At 44.9% G+C, this 16,885-nt stretch overlaps 1 long non-coding RNA gene across 1 annotated transcript; it reads right to left on the bottom strand.

The window, feature by feature from the left end:
* Positions 1-538: 538 nt before the first annotated feature.
* On the bottom strand, positions 539-5,338 carry LOC140488922 (uncharacterized). The gene is made up of 3 exons (XR_011963053.1): positions 5,285-5,338; positions 4,128-4,234; positions 539-635 (listed from the first exon to the last, which is right to left on the bottom strand). It is a non-coding gene; the product is annotated as an uncharacterized lncRNA (long non-coding RNA).
* Positions 5,339-16,885: the final 11,547 nt, after the last annotated feature.

Genomic DNA, 16,885 nt, shown 5'->3' on the forward strand with positions numbered 1-16,885 from the left:
TGTTGAAGATTTGGGAAGATCTATTGAGAGAATGGTTTGATTCAAAGGAGAACTTTTATTCAGCAAATGGTATTGATCTGGAACACAATACTCTCACACAATATGAATATCCAGGTCCTGATGAATGGAGTAATTCTGTCAGAGTTTGGTGTTACAATGACTGAGATTACCATCTGAATGTCTACCTGTTATACAAGTTCATAAAATCCGTCACTGTCAGTTCAAGTTTGAAACTCATACAATCCCCTCCTCCTGGCCCAGGATGACCTTACACATTACCCCTGGTGGAGGTTAGCAGGCACTTCAAGGACAAATCTATGTGGGTTTCTATGAGTTTCCACTTTGGGACTTCGTGTGACTGAACATGGGACAGAATAATCCAAGATTCAGTGAGATATGGAGAGCAGGATTTGCTTCCTTTTCTTTCCTTTCGTTCTGCCGCTGTGCCTCCTCAATAAGACATGGGATGTGAAAGGCTCATGCAGCTTGATGGGCACGATGTCTCCATTCTGACCAATGGGCAGCAAGATCCTCCCAGTCATGAAACAGAGTGTCCCTGAACGAGAGCAACTGCGCATGCTTCCCACTGCCCAGTGCTCACAGTCCATGTTTCGAATAATGAGGGGGGAAATCTCCTAGAAAAGGCATAACAGGAAAGTTCCAAAAGGTTATAAACAGTTTACAGAGAGATATTCACAGGAAACGTGGGCAACAAGTTGGCAAATAGAGTATAACTTGGGATAAACTGTAGAAAGCTGCACCACAAAGGGACTGGGGGAAAATGAGCAGGAAACACAGAAAGCAAGCACACAGTTACAACAGGGAATCAGGAAAGGGAATGGAATGCTGTCCCTTATTTCAAAGAGTTTGCAATATAAGAGTTTGGAGTATATACCTTAGGGCAACTAAACAAATGGCGAGTGAGACCACATCTGGAGTAACGTGAACAGATTTGGTCGTTTTAGTTAACGAAATAGAATAGTTTATTGGAGGCATTTCAGAGAAAATCCATTGGGATGATCCCTGTTTTGAAGGAATTATCCTGTAAGCAAAGGCTGAATAAGTTGGGAATCTACTCACTGGATCTTGGAAGAATGAGAGGTGATCTCTTTGAAACATACAGGATTCTGTCGAGGTTTGACAGGGTAAATATGGAGAGGATGTGTCCCATTACGGGTGAGTCTTGAACCAGATTCTGGGTCAGTCGCGGAATCAAGGATTTTGTTTCAGATTTGTCAAGTTAAAGGCAACACCGACACAGGTTAGGGTTTCAGTAGCAATGGAGCTGGGGTGAGAAAGAGACAAGCAACATTTTAGAGATTGGAATTCCTGGTGTTTGTGATTGTGTGGATGTCTGATCAGAAGGTCACCTTGGGGTCAGATATGAAAGCAATATTGTGAAGAATGTAGTTCTGCCTCAGACACTTCCCAGTGAGAGGGAGGGACACAGCAGTAAGGGAAATAAATTTGGAATAGCAACTGAAGGCAATGGTTTTAACAATTACAGTGTTCCGTTGGAGTGAATTGCAGCTACTCGAAGCGTGGTAAGCAGTTTGATAACTGAGTAATAGTGGAGTAATGGAGACGGATGATGGGGAGGGAGAGATGGACACTGTCAATGTACATGTGAAACCTAACACAGTGCTTTTGGGCGATGTTACCTCCTGGCAGTATGTAGGTGAGAAACAGGACGAACCAAGGATAGATCCTGGAGGGACACCAAATACAATGAATTCAGACAGGAACGGGAGAGTGGAGACGGAGCAGGATTTTCCAATGATGGTGAGGTCAAATATTAGGTTTTAGCAGAATGGGAGAGAAGAACGTAACCAGAAAAGACAGACAGACAGATCATGGAAGAATATCTGTGAATTGCAATGGTGGGGGGAAGAGGGTGGTGACAAGCAGGAGGATGAGACAGAGATTTGGAATGTCCAAGATTTAGCTACACTAGGGTAAATGGTCAAGAAAATCTCTAATAAGGCTTGACAAGGGACTCGAGGAAATGCAAGTTTAGAACTAAAATGAGGAGCACCCTTGTGAGGCAGTGTGGCTCGGTGGGCTAGTGGAGAGGGAGGAAAGAAGCAGAGGCAGCTGATCGGATTGTCTCAATGTTATGGACAGAGAAACTCCATGTGCTCCTCACTTGTTGTTGGAGGGGAGGATGGAGGAGACAGGATAATGGACAGTGTTTTTATTTCCAAAACAATAAACAAAACCTGTGATAGTGATTCTAAAAATAAGTGAACAAACCTGTCATATTTATCAATTATCAAGAATATTAAAATATACAACTGAAGTTCAGGTTTGAATCCCAAAATCGGTAGAGGTTGGCTCTGAATTCAAGAAAAAAAATAACTGGAATGAAGAATCTACTGTTTGCCATGGAACCATTGGGGATGTTTTTCTGCCATTGACAATGTCCTTGAGGGAAAGAAACCTGACAGTGGCCCATCAAGTCACTCATTGTATTAATCACTGCACAGTCTCAACAAAGGATTGGAACTGGATGGACCACATTACATCTACCAATGCACTGGAAAATACAACCACACAATCAGCCCTCTTGACCGTACAACTTCTGCCTCACTGTGGGCCAACAACAGCAGCAGAACTGTACTCCAGCCCAATCTGAAATCTCATGGCCTGATATCCCCCACTTAACCATTAACATCAAGCCAGGGGAATCAACCCTGGTTCAATGGTGAATGCAGGAGGGCATGTCAGGAACAGTACAAGGCATACCTAAAAATGAGGTGCCAACCTGGTGCAGCTACCAAACCTGCATGCCAAACAGCACAAGCAACACCAAATCGAACGAAGTGATCCCATAACCAATAGATTAGATCGGAGTTCTGCAGTTCTGCCACACCAAGTTAAGAATAGTGATAGACAATTAAACAACTCACTGGAGGAAGCATCACATATATCCCCACCCTTACAGGTGGAGGGGTCTCACACATTCATGCAACAAATAATAGGACAGCATTAGCAGCGATTTTCAGCCAGCAGTGCCAAGTGGATGAGCCTTCTCCATTGGTCCCTCACAACACAGATATGAATCGACTTGGTTGAAAACTCATTTCCAATCAGACCACGAAATGGATAAGCAGTGTAAAGGTATGGGCCCTGCCAATATTCTGGCAATTATACTGCTGGCTGTGCTCCAGAACTTGCTGTCCACCAAGGCAAGCACTGTTCCAGCACTGGCACCTACTAACTTTGTGGAACATTGCTCAGGGATGTTCCAACACAACAACACAGGGTAGATCCAACTCAGCCAATTCCCCTCTATCAGTCCACACTCGCTCAGCAGTGAAGTGATGGAAGGTGTCATCAACAGTGCTGTCATGCAGCTGCTCAGCAATAACCTGCTCAGTGATGCCCAGTTTGGGTTCTGCCTGGGTCACTCAGTTCCTGAGCTTGTTACAGACTTGATTCACAAACTGACAAACAGCTGAATGAGGTGAGGATGACAGGCCAGACCCCCTCCAAGTCCACTATTTCGATTTCAGTGATATCACCTGACCTCACCACAGTCTCAGCTCATTTGCTGAAACTCTCATTCATTCCTTTTGTTGACTCTAGATTTCATTGTCTAAACGCACTCCTGGCCAGCATCCCACCTTCACCCTCCCGATAATCTCAGGAATATTGAAAACACTACTGCCGAAGTGCTCACTTGTATCAAAACTTGCTGATCAAAAGACTCCCATTTATAAGCAACAACAATTTACTTTCGCACCTTTGAATTAATTCCTGGCTGTAATTATTCCTATCTCCCTGCACCACACACCCTTTCATATCTCAATAACTCATTTTAGTCCAGACTCTCAATGATGTGTTTATTTTTAAGTTCTCCTGTGTGAATGTTTCTACTGACTCCAAGGGAACATGGTCTGGAATCCCCACTCTAACCCTCTAAGATCTACTTTCTTCCTTTAAGGCATTCTTGAAAAACTGCTTATTTGGCAATGGTTTTGGTCACTGGACACAATATTCTCCATCTTGTAGCCTTATGTCAAAACGTCTCAATAATATTTTTGCGTAATTAAAACCATGATGATTTGTACAGATATCTTCTACTCTTCAATATCGCTGAGTGAATAATCTGTAACGTCTCTTACCCAACCACGTTGTGGGAGCACATTCACCATACAAACTGCAGCAGTACAAGGAAGTCAAACATCACCCTCTCCACAGGCAACAAGGCTTTGGCATTGATCGCTGGTTTCTGTGGAAGGAGAAATACACAGTTGATGTTTCAGGGAGTGCAATATGAATTACAGGGAATGAAAATGGTGCAGAATTTGACTGTCGAAAATTGAAGGAAAATGCACTCGCTTATTGGAAAAAAGAATTCTTGACTGTCAAAGATATTGTGAAAAAAAAATAACCTGATAATGGAACAGCACATGGTCAGGAGCCAGGCAGCAGTGGACAATTCATTTACCTTCCTGAAGAAGGGCTTATGCCCAAAACGTCGATTCTCCTGCTCCTCGGATGCTGCCTGGCCTGCTGGGTTTTTCCAGCTCTACATTTTTTAATTCATTTACAAAACAGCTGTGAAAGTAATTGTAAAATACTATACAGACCAAAAATACACCCATGAGAGACTGAGGAAGCTAGATAATGAACAAGTGGACATCAGAGAACCCAGAGGTGAACCAGAGCAGAGTTCACTTGTATGATCCCACAGTCAAAAATGTCTAGCACAGAAACAGACTTCTTCGGTCCAACCTATACCAACCAGATATCCTAACCTAATCTATTTAAATTAAATCCTATCTGCCACTCCTCAGCCCATTGGCCCATCTGATCAATATCCCACTGTACTCTGAGATAACCTTCTTCATTGTCCACAATACCTCCAATTTTGGTGTCACCTGCAAATTTACTAACTATACGGCCTCTATTCACATCCAAATCATTTAAATGAATGACAAAACAAATCAAAAAAAAAGTCCATTTCTCTGGGTTTGAATGTGCTCTGTGTAAATCCTGCCCTATGACTCTTTTTACCAGGGAAGGCTGTACATACATCCCTCTGAACTTTGCCCCCTACAAAGCTGGCGGCCGCGCACGTGTCCAGTGAATCATTGCCCCGAATAAAGATGGCGGCGCTCACTTGGGCCGATTACTCAACGAGGCATTTTCCCGTTTGCTTGAAAAATGAGACTGAAAGTTTCAAATTTGTATTTTCCGATGTGTACCAAATGATTGTAAAATCTCTCAGACCAACACCATTTCCCTCCCGCTTCCGGCTGTTTATTTCTTTCCTTACCGACAGCTCTCCGCGCATACATCCCCAACATCCGCGCCGACCGCGAGGATGATCACGTGGTATAGTCAAGTCCCGCCCCTCATTCACTGATTGACTGGAGGACCAACTGACCCGCCAGGTCCTCCAGCTCTACCCCTGCCTATCCATTGGTCCACCACTGACATCATTAACCTGAAGTAAAAACACTGACTGCAGATGCTGGAAACCAGATTCTGAATTAGTGGTGTTGGAGGAGCACAGCAGTTCAGGCAGCATCCAAGGAGCAGCGAAATCGACGTTTCGGGCAAAAGCCCGAATAAAGGCAGTGAGCCTGAAGCGTGGAGAGATAAGCTAGAGGAGGGTGGGGGTGGGGAGAAAGTAGCATAGAGCACAATGGGTGAGTGGAGGAGGGGATGAAGGTGATAGGTCAGGGAGGAGAGGGTGGAGTGGATAGGTGGAAAAGGAGATAGGCAGGTAGGACAAGTCATGGGGACAGTGCTGAGCTGGAAGTTTGGAACTCGGGTGAGGTGGGGGAAGGGGAAATGAGGAAACTGTTGAAGTCCACATTAATGCCTTGGGGTTGAAGCGTTCTGAGGCGGAAGATGAGGCGTTCTTCCTCCAGGCGTCTGATGGTGAGGGAGCGGGGTTGAAGGAGGCCCAGGACCTCCATGTCCTTGGCAGAGTGGTAAGGGGAGTTGAAATGTTGGGCCACGGGACGGTGTGGTTGATTGGTGCTGGTGTCCCGGAGATATTCCCTAAAGTGCTCTGCTTTGAGGTGCCCAGTCTCTCCAATGTAGAGGAGACCGCATCGGGAGCAACGGCTACAATAAATGATATTGGTGGATGTGCAAGTAAAACTTTGGATGTGGAAAGCTCCTTTAGGGCCTTGGATAGAGGTAGGGGAGGTGGTGTGGGCGCAGATTTTACTGTTCCTGCGGGGGAAAGTGTCAGGATGGGAGGATGGGTTGTAGGGGGGCGTGGACCTGACCAGGTAGTCACGGAGGGAACGGTCTTTGCAGAAGGCGGAAAGGGGTGGGGAGGGAAATATATCCCTGGTGGTGGGGTCTGTTTGGAGGTGGCGGAAATATCGGTGGATGATTTGGTTTTGCGAAGGTTGGTAGGGTGGAGGGTGAGCACCAGGGGCATTCTGTCATTGTTACGGTTGGAGGGGTGGGGTCTGAGGGCGGAGGTGCGGGATGTGGATGAGATGCATTGGAGGGCATCTTTAACCACGTGGGAAGGGAAATTGTGGTCTCTAAAGAAGGAGGCCATCTGGTGTGTTCTGTGGTGGAACTGGTCCTCCTGGGATCAGATACGGCGGAGGCGGAGGAATTAGGAATATGGGATGACATTTTTGCAAGAGGTAGGGTGGGAAGAAGTATAATCCAGGTAGCTGTGGGAGTTGGTGGGTTTGTAAAAAAATGTCAGTGTCAAGTCGGTAGTCATTAATGGAGATGGAGAGGTCCAGGAAGGGGAGGGAGGTGTCAGAGGTGATGGTAAATTTAAGGTCAGGGTGGAATGTGTTGGTGAAGTTGATGAATTGCTCAACCTCCTCCCACCCGGGCCCGATTGTTGGCTCGAGCATGCGCACTGCTTCATGACTTTTGTTGCTGTTTATCAGTTACAAGTGTGAGGGACAAAGTTAAAAATCACACAACCACCTGATGAAGAAGCAGCAAAGCTCGTACTTCCAAATGAACCCATTAGACTATAACATGATGTTCTGTTAATTTGAATTTTGTCCATCCTAATCCAACACCAGCACCTCGAAGGTAAAAACAAAGACTGCAGATGCTGGAAATGAGATTCTGGATTAGTGGTGATGGAAGAGCACAGCAGTTCAGGTAGCATCCGAGGAGCAGTAAAATCGACGTTTCAGGCAAAAGCCCTTCATCAGGAATAAAGGCAGAGACCCTGAAGCGTGGAGAGATAAGCTCGAGGATGGTGGGGGTGGGGAGAAAGTAGCATAGAGTACAATAGTTGAGTGGGGGAGGGGATGAAGGTGATGGGTACGTGGGGAGGGTGGAGTGGATAGGTGGAAAAGAAGATAGGCAGGTAGGACAAGTCAAGGGGACACTGCTGAGCTGGAAGTTTGTAACGAGGGTAAGGTGTGGAAAGGGGAAATGAGGAAACTGTTGAAGTCCACATTTCAACCCCAGGGCAACAATGTGGACTTCAACAGTTTCCTCATTTCCCCATTCCCCCACCTCACCCTAGTTCCAAAATTCTGGCTCAGCACTGTCCCCTTGACTTGTCCTACCTGCCTATCTCCTTTTCCACCTATCCACTCCACCCTCCTCCCTGACCTATCACCTTCATCCCCTCCCCCATTCACCTATTGTACTCTATGCTACTTTCTCCCCACCCTCTTCTAGCTTATGTCTCCACACTTCAGGCTCTCTGCCTTTGGTCCTGACAGAGGGCTTTTGCCCGAAACGTCGATTTTACTGCTCCTCAGATGCTGCCTGAACTACTGTGCTCTTCCAGCACCACTAATCCAGAACCAGCACTTCCAAGTCGAGTGAGGGAAGAATGCATAACATAACAAAAGATCTAGGAACAGGAGAAGGCCGTCCTGCCCTTTGAGCCTGCTCTGCCATTCAATGTGACCATGGCTGATCATTTCGTGGATGCAGAACCATTTACTCACGTTCTCACCGTATCCCTTAATTAATTATTTCTTTTTTAAAAAAACCTACCTTAGCTTTATAAACGTTTACTGAACTAGCATCAACTTCTTCCCTGGGCAGAGTTCCGTAGAGGTCAAGAAGTTCATTCTCAATTCAGTCTTAAATTTGCTGCCTCTAATCTTGAGATGATCCCTCTTGTGCTAGCTTCACCTGCCAGTGGCAACATCCTCTCTACTTCTATTTTATCCATTCCATTCATTATTTTATATTTTTCCATTCTTCTGAATTCCAATGAATATATTACCAATCTACTGTTAAACCAAACCCCTCAACTCCGGAAACAACCTAATTAACTTCCTCCTTATCGATGCGGCGCGGCAAATATAATGCAATTCAGCAAGAATTACGATGCATAAAATGGGGTCGCAAAATGCAGGGGATACAGACTATTGAAATGTGGAGCTGGTTTAATGAACAGATATTACATGTCCTTGACAGGTATGTCCCTGTCAGGCAGGAAGGAAGTGATAAGGAAAGGGAACCATGGTTTACTGCGGAAATTGCATCTCTTGTTCAGAAGAAGAAGGAGGCTTATGTGTTGATGAGGCAAGATGGAACAGATGAGGCAATGGAGAGTTACATATCAGATAGGAAGGATTTAAAGAGAGAGTTAAGAGCAAAGAGAGGACATGAGCAGTCTTTAGTGAATAGAATAAAGGAGAACCCTAAAGCTTTCTATAGGTATGTGAGGAACAAAAGCATAGGGTAGGAATATGGCCAGTCAAAGACAGAAGTGGAAAGTTCAGTGTGGACCCTGTGGAGAACGGAGAGGTGCTAAATGAACATTTCTCATCAGTTTTCACTCAGGAAAAGGAGAATATTGTAGAGGAGAAGAATGAGGTACAACATATTAGACTAGAAAGGATCGAGGTTAGTTACGATCAGGTGTTATCAATTCCAGAAAGTAGACAAGTCCCCTGGGCTGGATGGGATTTATCTGAGGATTCTCTGTGAAGCTAGGGAGGAGATAACAGAGACTTTGGCTTTGATATTTGAGTCGTCATTCTCTACAGGTTTGGTACTAGAGGACTGAAGGATTGCAAATGTTGTGCCCTTGATCAAGAAGGGCAATGGAGAGATCAAGAAGAGCAATGGAGACGACCCAGGTAATTATAGACCAGTGAGCCTTACTTCTGTTGTAGGAAAGGTTTTGGAAAGGATTATAAGAGATAAGATTTATAATAAACGAGAAAACAACAATTTGATTTCAGATAGTCAACATGGTTTCGTCAAGGGCCGGTCATGTCTCACAAACCTCTGAGTTTTTTGAGAAGGTGACCAAGCATGTAGATGAGGGTAGGACAGTTGACATGATATACATGGACTTCAGAAAAGCCTTTGATAAGGTTCCACATAGTAGGCTGTTGGAGAAAATGCAAAGACATGAAACGAAGAGTGATATAGGAGTTTGGATTTGAAACTGGCTTTCTGAAAGAAGGCAGCAAGTGGTGGCTGATGGAAAATATTCAGCCTGGACTCAGGTTAGTAGTGGTGTGCCACAAGGATCTGTTTTGGCACCACTGCTGTTTGTCATTTTTATAAATGACGTATATGCAGGCATAGGTGGCTGGATCAGTAAACTTGCAAACGACACTAAATTCCGTGGAATGGACAGTGTGGAAGAATGTTACAGATTGCAGGTGGACTTGGATAAACTGCAGAATTATGCTGAAAGGTGGCAAATGGAGTGAAATGCAGCTAAATGTGAGGTGATGCCGTTGAGAAGAATAACAGGAAGGCAGAGTACTGGGTTAATGGAAAGATTCTTGGTAGTGTGGGTGTGCAGAGGGATGGCGCAGTCCATGTACATAGATGCCTGAAAATTGCCACCCAGGTGGATAGTACTGTTAAGGCAGTATACGGTGTGTTAGGTTTCATTCATAGAGGGATTGAGTTCCGGAGCTGCAATATCATGCTGCAACTGAACAAAATGCTGGTGCGGCCATACTTGGAATATTGTGTGCAGTTCTGGTGCCCATAATACGGGAAGGATGTGGAAGCACTTGAAAAAGTGCAGAGGAGATTTACCAGGATGTTGCCTGGTCTGGATGGAAGGTCTTATGAGGAAAGGTTGACAGACTTGAACCTGTTCTCATTGGCAAGAAGCGATTATGAGGGGATTTGATAGAGACATACAAGATGATCAGAGGATTAGATAGGGTAGACAGTGAAAGTCTTTTTCCTCGGATGATGACGCTAGCATGTATGGGGGGTACAACTACAAATTGAGGGGTGATAGATTTAAACAGATGTCAGAGGCAGGGTCTTTACTCAGAGAGTGGTTAGGGTATGGAATGCACTACCTGCTAATGTAGTTAACTCAGCCACATTAGGGAAATTTAAACAATCCTTTACTTAAGCACATGGGTGATTTTGGGTTAGTGTAGGGGGATGAGCTGAGAATAATTCACAGGTCGGCGCAACATCAAGGACCGAAGGGCCTGTTCTGCACTGTATTGTTCTATGACTATAGTGCTACAAGAGATTTCTGCTGTCTTAAACAGAGTGATGGAACTTGTATTGTGGGCTTTCAAAATGTCAGCGATCTCTGCCAACAATGTACAAGGTAGAGTCAGGGCAATAATATGATGCTGCAACAGGAGGGGAATAGGTAACTCCATACAAAACCCTACACCTTCTCACCTATTTTCACCTCTAAAACTGAGGAAATTTTACAAAAGCACCTCCATATCCCACCACAACACTTTGCCCCACAATCGTGGTATCTGGCTGTGCACAAGGAGGAGTGCAACAGTCTGTATTGGGACCAATGGGGCCCTGAAACACTTGGTAAAGAGTTAAATCTTCTGAGCATTGAGAGCCCCACCACATTGTATGTATTTTCTATATGTTTTCCTTGGTTCCTAACTTCCCTTGTTTTTCCGAATGAACCTGTTCAAAGTAGTTATTACACACACCTGCACTAGCTGTGAATTGAACTCAAGCCTCTCGATCCAAGATTCGGGATATTTTCACTACATCACAAGACATCGACTTTAACTTCCTTTGTCCCTTATTGTTTCTTGTGCTGAACCTGCTGAGTCACGTCTGAATCAACTCTGCAATTGGGAGGAAGGGGTGGAACTGATGACCGAGCAGCGGCCGGTCCTCCAACCAGAAGTGAGTGCGGATCGGGGCCAAAGCATTCTCGGGGAGTAAACGCTTCAAGATTGGTCAGAAAGCAAACTGTTTTGCAGGATTGATAATTCTCATTAACATAGTGGAGCATTAAACCTCTCTCAAAAATCTATGTGAAATTTTAACGAACAGTTGAGATGCAAATCTGATAACGTACATATTTCCAAACGATTTGCACAACTCGAGTAAGAAACCTTTTTTCAAACTCCCAGAACAATTGTTAATTTACATACCTGGCCGGTATGGTTAAATTGAGGCGACCAGTCTATCTACATGCTAGATAACGCCATGACTATAACTCGACAGAGCAATTGTTAATGAATAATATTTCCCCCATGATTCTGTGCGGGTATGAATATTCTCTGTAAACTCATTGATAACTTCAGACGCACGCGTAGTTTGCTTTCTATGTGGAGCATGCGCAATGTCACATTGACCAGGACGGAGAGACATGGAGCTACTTTCTCCGGCAGCGGCTGCGATCGGCTTCAAAGAGCGGCGCTCAGAGCCGGTGTGTGGGATCCTCGCTGGGAGAAAGGAACGGAGAGAATTCACAAGTCCCAAGTAAAAGTTAAAAACCCCGAAAAAGACCCTTCAGGCCCGGGTCAGGATGTGGCGGTCTCTGATCAGGGAAACGGCCCAGGATCACGGGCCTGAGGGCCGCCATCTTGAGAAGGTCAAGGAGCAGGAGGGCGGGGTTATCGGGGTCTGTGGAACAATCAGAGGAAAGGGAAGGCCCATTGTTATTGATTAATTCCACGAAGAGAATGTAAGGACTGAAGATGCTGGAGATCAGAGCTGAAAATGTGTTGCTGGAAAAGCGCAGCAGGTCAGGCAGCATCCAAGGAGCAGGAGAATCGACGTCGATTCTCCTGTTCCTTGGATGCTACCTGACCTGCTGCGCTTTTCGAACAATTAATTCCACGAACACAGCTTCACTGGGCGATCCCACAGGAATATCCTCTCTCAGTCCTGCTGTGATGTTTCACCCAGTCAGAACCAGCAGCTCTCCTCCTCTCTCAGTTCCCCTTCTGTCCTTCATTCAGCATCTGTCCCCTGGAACATTGAGCTGCCTGTCCTGTCCCTCCCTCACCTGTGGTTCTGTGATAACTGTGGTATCCCAGACCCATCTTAGATTACTTCACTTAAGACTTGAATGCACTCTATGGATATTTCTTAACATCAGCAATTATTTAATACTCACTTATGGGTTTTTAATCTAATCTTTTTTGAAACATTTAATTCACATCCAAACATTTGCAATGGTGGGATTTGAACCTGTGTCTAGAGAACATTTGCTGAGCTTCTGGATTAATTATCTCACAATAATGCCATTAGGCCATCACTTTGCCTGCTCACAGGTTGCGCATTCCACTGCAGCATGAATCAAAACCCTTTCTTCCTGCACAATTGTTTGATCCTGCACTCTGGTGATATGACTCAGTATCTCTCCATGTGGTATCCCTCACTGTGTGCGTCTAATTGCTGCTTCTGTCAGCGCCTCTCACTCTTGAGGCTACTCCAGATCCTGAGCCAACAGAATTCTCCACTCCAGAGAGATGAGGCAGCACAGGCCAGGATTGGAGACTGGGATTTTCCAGATCTCTGTGCGGCTCAATGCGATTCTAAATGTGTCACCCTCACAGCAGCAGTCAAATTTCCCATTCTGCCTATTTCTGCCCATTCTGTCTTCTACAGGTACTCGGAGTTCATGACTCAATAGACTTGCCAACTGCTGGTTGGGACGATGGTTGGTTAGCCAGAGAGACAAAGGTCAGGGAGGTCGGGAGTCTTTAATAAATCCTGCCGCCAGGTAAGATCATTCCAGTGCACAGAGCAGAGAGTAATTAGAGGGCTCCAAACATTAGCTAACAAGACATGACGTAAATATAGTACTGGAGGGTGAGTACAGTCCAGACCCACACCAGGCTCAGTCACCACCTTTACTTTAAGTTTGGTTTTGTACTGAGACAGCATCAAGAGTTCCCAGTTTTCAATCAAGGTATGTGCTGTCTTGGTGAGCATCAGGACAACAGAGGGGAAAGCAGGCCTCCCACGAGATGGTGGTAATGCTTCCTGGGATCTTCCTGTTCCCTATTCCCTCTCCAACACTGTATCTATGGCTTGTCTTGTGGACCAGTGTCTTCAATCATTCTAACTCCTATAACAGTTCCTATCTCTGTCATCTCCTCCCCTCTCACCAATTATTTCACATATTTCAAATCTCCAGTCCAGATGACCATCCATATCGCTGTAACTTGCTTCAGTCTCGACAACATGCCTTGTCTAGATAGTCTCCTTCTCCAACAACTGGAGACACAGGGTCTGTTTCTGTGCTGCATGACTCTTCGGCTGAGGTTTCCTAAATGGAATGAGTTGCATTTGCCTATGTTTGGCCCACAGCCCTTCAAATCTTCTCCTCTCCATGTACCTGCCCGAGTGTCTTTTCCACGTTGTAATTGTACTTGTTTTTACCATTTCCTCTGGCAGTCCATTCCGTCTATGCACCATCCTCTGTGGAAAATGTTGCCCCTCAGCTCCCTCTTTAAATACTTGCTCTGTCACCTCACGTTTATGCCTCGAGCTTTGGACTCCCCTACCCTTGGCTATTTACCTTACTTAGGCCCTACATGGTTTAATTACTTTCCCCACCACTCTGTCCACCTGTGATGGCACTTCCAACTAACCATGTTACTGCACCCCTTGGTCTCTCCCTGTTTGACAACACAGTCCAGGGCCCGACCATTAACTGTATTAGTCCTCCCTGGTTTGACTTAATTAAATCCAGCACCTGAATTAAATTCCATCTTTCATTCCTTGGCACACTGGCCCAGTTGATTAACATCCCCTTCGATAACTATATTCCCTGCCCACTCTTCCACTAATCTTGGTATCTGCAAACATACTAACAGAGACTGCTATATTTTCACTCAGATTGTTTATGTAAGTGGTGCACCAATCCTGAAAGCAGACTGGTCAGAGGCCCCAGTCTGAACAACAACCCTCCCCCACCACCCTCTGTCTCCCACTGTCATCCCATTGTGTATCCAGTTGGCGAGCTCTCCCTGATCCCTTGTGATCTACCCTTATTTACCAATGTATCATGCTACACCTTGACGTCTGTTACTCTGCCTTCGTCTATCTTCTTGGTCACATCTTGAACAAACTCCATTCAAGTTTGTGAGACATGTTTTCTCACGCGCAAAGCCATGCTGGCTGGCTGTAATCAGTCCTTATCTTTCCCACTGCAAGTAAGTCATATCTCTCAGAATGACCTACAACAACTGACCCAAACCTGATGTCTGGCTCACCAGTCTGTACACACCTGGCTTTCTCTTGCATCATTCCTTAATTAATGACACAATATTATAATCACAGTCAGACAGTCATACTGCACTGTAGGTTAGCACTAACCATACTCTAAAACTGATCTCGTCCCATCTGCCTGTTCCTGGATCATATCCCTTCAAATCTTTCCTATTCCTGGAGTAATCCAAATGTCTTTTAAACATTGTAATCGTCCCCATGTTCACCCCTTCCTTGGGAAGTTCATTCCATACACAACCAACCCTCTGTGTAACAATGTACCTCTCATGTCTTTTTTTTAATATGCCTCTCCTCTAAACTTAAAAATGTAGTGCCTTGTCTTGAAACTCCCCTGTTCATGGGAAAATACAACTCCCATTAACTCTATCTATCCCCCTCATGATTTTATAAACTTCTATGAGGTCATCTGTCAACATTCAGGTTTCAGTGAAAAAATGTGTTGCTGGAAAAGCGCAGCAGGTCAGGCAGCATCCAAGGAACAGGAAAATCGACATTTCGGGCATCAGCCCTTCTTCAGGTGTTCTTCCCGTGTTTGTTGCACCAATGCCTTACCTCACATTTATTCAGATTGAACTCCATCTACTATTTTTGAGCCATTCACACATTTCATCAGGATCCCTTTGTAATCTTAGAAAACCTTTTTCACTGTCCACAATGCCACCCTCCAGTCGACCTGCCTATCACACATAGCTCTCTATGGTACAAACATCTCTGCTAGTGCCCCTACAATTTCTTCACCAGCTTCCCACAATGTCCTAATATACATTTGATCAGGTCCTGGAGATTTATCTACCTTTGTGTATTAAAACCTTCAGCACCTCCTTTCCTATAATGTGGACTCATTTCAGGACATTGAGTGACAGAGATGTACAGAACAGAAGTAGATCCTTCAGACCAACTCCTGCATGATGTTTCTAGTCACATTTGCCACAATTTTGCCAATATCCCTCTGAACCCTTCCTATTCATATACCCATCCACATGCCTTTTAAATGTATTTCTATCAGCCTCCACTATTTCCTCTGACAGCTTATTCCATACAATCTGCAGGAACCAATTGTCCTTTAGGTCCCTTTGAAAATTTCCCCTCGAACTTTAAATCTATGGCCTATCAGTTTGTAATCCCCCAACCTGGGGACAAGACCTTGTCTATTCACCCTATCGATGACCATCATTATTTTAAACACCTTTATCAGGTAACTCCTCAACCTCCCATGTTCAAGTGAATTCAGCCCCAGATTATTCCGCTTTTCCCTGCAGCGCAAACCCTACAACCCTGGCAAATCCTTGGTCATCTGAACCCTTTCATGTTCCACAACATCCACAGCATTGAGACCAGAATTGCACACAGTATTCCAATAGTAGTCAGGAAAAACACTGTTTAGTTCCCAGAGCGCCCCAGTCTTTATCCACAGTAAGTTCCAAAGTGAAATATTTGTTTTGGATCTTATAGTTTCACACATCGTTGCCTTCTTCATTGATCAATAAGGAGACCGGGTTTGTCCCGAGCTCTTCTTTTGCTCTTAATACACTTGTAGAGTCTCTTTGGATTCTCCTTAACTTTCTCTGCCAAAGCTATCTCATGTCCCCTTTTTACATTCCTGATTTCCATTCGAAATGTATTTCTACAGCCCTGATGCTCCTGAAGGGATTCCCTTGAGTCAACCAGTTATATCTGACATGTGCCCCCTTCTTGGCTGGAGCCTCGAAACTCAGCCAGTGTTTCCTAAGTCAGTCAGCATTGAGCTGCACACTAACAGGAACACGCTGGCGCTGAACGCTCCTTTTTATCTCGGTTTTAAAATATTCCTACTTGCCAGACTTCCCTTTACCTGCAAATAGCCTCCCCAAATCTACTTTAAAGATTCATGACTATCTTGCTCCATTGTATAACTTGAACTTGTGGACCAGGCCTGTCCTTTTCCATCGCTATTTTCAAACTAATACCAATCTGGTGACTTTCCAAAGTGCTCCCCCACTAACACCTCAGTCCCGTTTCCTACATTGTTTCCCAAGTGGAGGTCAGGTTTAGCCCCATTCTCCCGTTGGGTCATTTACATGATGACTGGGAGTTTCTGGAACACTTAACAAATTCCTTCCATCCAACTGCTTAAGACAGTAGCAATCCCAGTCCAGGTTTGGAAAGGTTAAAATCCCATACCATTACGACGCTATCATTCTAACAGATATCTGAGATCTCCTGACATATTTGCTCTTTCATCTCCCATTGCCTATCGCTGTAGTACAATCGTAGCAAACTGATGACCAATTTTTATTTCTTGGTTCCACTAATATCATTTAACTGGCCGATCCTGAATGAATATTCTCTCGAGGTACTGCTGTGTTGTTTTCCCCCAATCAAAACCACCAGCTCTCCTCCTGTTTTGCCTCCTGTTCTATCCTTCCTGTAGCCTCTGTCCCGTGGAACATTGAGCTGCCAGTCCTGTCCCTCCCTTATTTGTGTTTCT

This window comes from Chiloscyllium punctatum, chromosome 18, assembly GCF_047496795.1.
Source record: "Chiloscyllium punctatum isolate Juve2018m chromosome 18, sChiPun1.3, whole genome shotgun sequence".
Taxonomy (NCBI): Eukaryota; Metazoa; Chordata; class Chondrichthyes; order Orectolobiformes; family Hemiscylliidae; genus Chiloscyllium; species Chiloscyllium punctatum.